The following is a 4,394-nucleotide window of genomic DNA, read 5'->3' as shown; positions in this document are numbered from 1 at the left end:
CCTTCTCCCCGCTCTTTTCCACCGGTCTTTCATTTTCCCCCACGCATCCCCCTCCTTCCCTCCCTTACCCACAAAACGCCATCATCCCGACTTACACCCGCTTTATTTACGATAATAATTTAACAGGAGCTTTTACGATTTCGCACCTTTCAACTCCGGCCTGACGGCAGCGCGGCCACCACCTCAGTGTTCTCGAACGGGCGGGTCTTTTTACCCGGACGCCGAGCGTGCGAGAGAGCGCGCACTACTAGCACTCTCTCTCTCCAGTAGCCGAAGATGCGCGGCAGACGAGCCGAGCGGACAGGCGGCAGATAAGAGGGGGGTACAGCACGCATGTGGTCTAAATTTCAAGTTTGGATCGGCGACAGTCACATACTGCTAGCACCACTACCACAGAAGTACAAAAGGACAATCATAGGCAAAAGTAGATTTTAAAATAATTTTGTAGTTTCCGTTTTCTTTTAGAAAACATTCCACCAGCGCAAGAAGTTCACCTTTCTCTAAGAATTTCTTAACACTTGCTGGTAAAATTAAAATTTTGACTTTACAAATTCGATAGCTTTTTCAAAAAAGAGCATATGACATGTTATTGTTAAATATGTCATGCTGCATTCTCAAAATATCGCGATTGGAACGGTTGACCCCCCACTGTCACCTTCCCGCTCGGCGCGTTCGGCAGTGGCGAACTGCCGGGTCCCCAAGACCCGGACGCTTCGGACCCGACCCGCCCGCCCGGGCGCGGTTCGGGTCGGGTCGGGTAAAACGTCCAGCTAGCAACGGGTCCAAAAGCGACGGCATTACCCGCCCGTTCGAGAACACTGCACCACCTCCGGCAACCGATCCGGCCACCTTCTCCTGGGCTGCACTGCAGCGCTGCAGCCGCTGCATGGTGGTGGTGGTATGGTGGTGGTATGGTGGTGGTGGTGGTTGCAGCCCGAATGCGAGAAATTAAAACACGATCGCATCGCCGAGATGTAGCGAGGGAGTGGGGTCCCCCGCTCGGTCCCCCGCTCGGTCCCCTGCGCGCTCACTCTCCCGCCCCGGCCCGGCCCGGCCCGGCCCCCGTATGTGTGGATCCCAAGGATTCTCCTGCATTGGGCCCAATCAGATGCAGCCCGCCCGCCCAGCGCCCCTATGTCTGGCTCTGGGGGGCCGATAGCATCGGGGGCCTCACCGCCACGCCCCGCCACGCCCCGCCACGCCCCGCCACGCCCCGCCACGCCACGCCCCGCCGCGCGTCCAAGTCCCCAAACAAATAGAGGCCAGGTACTTACCAAGTGTGCTTGGTGCCGGTGGTGGCACTGTACCCGGTGGCGTATCAGTCAACTAGCAGTTCTCTCTCGCTCCCTCACGTGCATTACACTGTGCTTGTCATTCCCTCGATCTCCCCTTCCCCATAGCTCCAGCTCCCTGCTATCCTCGTCCTCTCACTCTTCGTCTTTTCTCTATAAATTCAACACTTTTTATATTCTCTCTCTCCCTCCTATCGGCCTCGACGCACTCATCATACACAAACTGAAAACCGGAAACCTAATCTTGGTCCGGTTACGCCGCGCGCGAGTTGTTTCTGAAACAAAACCTTGAGAGAGATTATTATCGACCCAGCAGGCCTGGGTGGGGCGGGCCCGCAGCACGGCCCGCGTCCCTTTTGGGGGGGCTTAGCGAGGAGGGCTTACCGTGCCCCCCCCCCCCCTGCCCTCCCTGTCAAAGGGGTCACCTCTTCTCGACCACTTATCACTTGATGGATTCCCTTCCCACCATGTGGCCTCTGGCGTGGCTTGGTGTGCCGCGGGTCGCCGTCACCGGGCTATGGTCCGTTGGTCCGGCAAGGGGACCCGGTGGTGGTGAGCCCGGTCTCTTCACCACCACGGCCATACCGTCGAGCAACGCCGCCACCTCACCGTCACATCGCTGCACTCGCGAGCAAGTCTACTACACAAATAGAAGTGTTATTCGAAACAACTCAAACGTTTTTTGTGAAATAAAAATGTCGCTCGCCAAAGTGTATATAAACGATACACCGCAGCGCACATCATCGTAGTAATTATTTACTTTCTATCCTAAAACGGTTGGTCTCATTATGGGGTCCCCCGGGGGGCGAGGGCAAAGCCAAGCCACCGCGCCGCGCGGGGGCAGCGCTAGTGAAGTGTCGAGGGTCGCGCGGGGCGGCGGCAGCGGGCGGGTCGTGCCAATTGCACCGCCTGTTGCTCGCGCTACGCCACGCCACGTCGTTGTTTAACATCCATGGGGGTGTGGACGAGCTCCGGCGCGGCGTGGCGTGGCGTGGCCGTGTATCGCTCTGATCGAATCGGGCGCTCGCTCTGCTCGGCTCTCTGCTGCCTTCGTTAATGGAAGAGGAGAGGACCGGGGACTGCCATGCGCGCCCGGGACCAGGCAGGCGTCGCCGTTGGAAGGATTGTGAGAAACCGAATCCGAGGCGACGGCTGCTGCTGCCTGCTGCTGAAAAATGTCCCCAGTGGTCAGTCCTCTTTAGAGCGGTGTATAAAGGATGGAGTGTAGTGGTCATTCCCTCTTTTCCAGCCGTTGTTTGGCACCTCTCACCACTGGGCGGCAAGTAAAACCCGAGGTAAAATCAATGATGAAAAAGTCTATTTTTTTACCAATGGCGAAGTAAATTACGACGAGTTAAATGACATTTACAAAAAATAAAAAAGTCTTCTTAGATTAATTATCGGCATGATCAAAATAGGCAACTATATGTGGAAGTCTATTGTAAGAATAAGTTCGATACTTCCAATTTTATTTTGTAAATTTCGCTTTTTGCATGGAACTAAAGCAAGATCTGAATGTTGAATATTTGGCAAAAACGCTCTTTGAACGTCTGCATTGGTTTGATTCGTCCTGGCCGCCCCTGCTGCGCGGCTATAGCGGCCTTGCCTCGCCCCGGCCCGGCACTGTCCGTCCATATTCCGATGTCCACTGTGCTGTCCATTCTGCTGTCCGCGCCGCCGCTGCGCTGCACCCTCTCGCAGGCCTCTCTTGTTTGTTTTCGCCCCTCACATGTGTTTTCCATCCATTCACATCTCTGTCTTTGTCTCCGCGCTGGGGCGCTGTCTTTGCCTGCATGTGTCCAACAATCGCGAATCAAATCTGGAAAAAACAAGAAACACATACTCTTACAGGCGGAGCGGGAGAGAGAGGGAGAGGAGGAAAGCGGGAAGAGAATAAGAAATGCGAGATTGATCTGAGAGACAGTGACGTACGTAAGTACATACAGAGAGAGCTTTTTGAGAGGGAAGGAGCAAGGGAGCAAAGTAGAAACAAGAGGAGAGACAGAGAAGGGGAAAGGAGGGGGAGGGGGGTCAGAGGAGCCGGGAGAGGAGAGGAAGGAATCCATCTCTCTTGTACAATCTAACAAAACAAAATAACTTGACTGGCCGGACCTTACCGGGAATCAAGCTATCGACCGGGCCGCGCCCCGCCGCGCGTCCCCGCCGCGCCCCGCCACGCCTTCACCAGCTGCTCTCGCTGATATGCAGATAACCTTAATGAAGGGGACATCCCGCGAGACACGCTCCAGACGATCAGACAGCCAATGGGTAGCCCAGGGCAGGCTGGGCAGAAGCAGAGGACTCGGCCGGCCCGGTGTCTGCTGAAACGAGGACAAAATGCCACTTGGGACCCTCGTTCCCACCGCGCGCCGTTTTGGTCGTCGAAAACCGCGAAAATGTTTGTCTACGACGTCGACACCGTTGACACATCCCAGTTCAGCGAGCTTGCGTGGGGGAAAGGGGGGAGGGGCGGAGAACGCCGCCGTCGCGTTAGGTAACGGTGACGCCAGCATGATAGGCGGCCGACAGGTGGCTGGCATCGACGACAACAAATGACTGTGTGTGTATCCATGTGTGTGTGTGTGTGTGTGTGTGTCTGCTGCAAACTGATGGTGAATATGTACGTACGCGGAAATGGCGCGCGCGGAGCGTGAGCGCGCTGGTGGCGCTGGTCGGTCGGTCGGTGCGCGCCGGCGGTGGCCTTCCCTTTCCTTCCCCCCGCGAGCACGTGCTATGCGCGCCGGGCGGGAGAGAGAGGACATGCAGATGAGCGTGTGCGTGGTGGTGGCGCGCCCCGCGCCGCCTCTCCTCCTCATCGCGCGTACGTTTTCTCATTTTCTGTCTCCTCTCATTCGGCCGGCGCGGAGCAAAGCAGTTGTATATTTGCGCCTGATAGCGGCCTCTCCCCTCTCCTCCCCCCCTCCGCCCGCGTCGCGCGCCCCAGTCCCACCACCACCACTACGCGGCCGCTATGCCGCCACTGCCGCTGCTGCTGAGGAAGTCTCCGGGGGAAGGGGAACCTTTCACAGGCAGGAAAGTCTCGTAATAGTTTGAGAGTTATCGCGCGTGCGCTGCGGGTGAGAGGGGTTGGAGGGAGGACGG

Source organism: Frankliniella occidentalis, unplaced genomic scaffold (assembly GCF_000697945.3).
Source record: "Frankliniella occidentalis isolate FOCC.00 unplaced genomic scaffold, Focc_3.1 Scaffold38, whole genome shotgun sequence".
Lineage (NCBI taxonomy): Eukaryota > Metazoa > Arthropoda > Insecta > Thysanoptera > Thripidae > Frankliniella > Frankliniella occidentalis.
The sequence above is the reverse complement of the archived record's forward strand: the minus strand, read 5'-3'. Positions refer to the sequence as shown.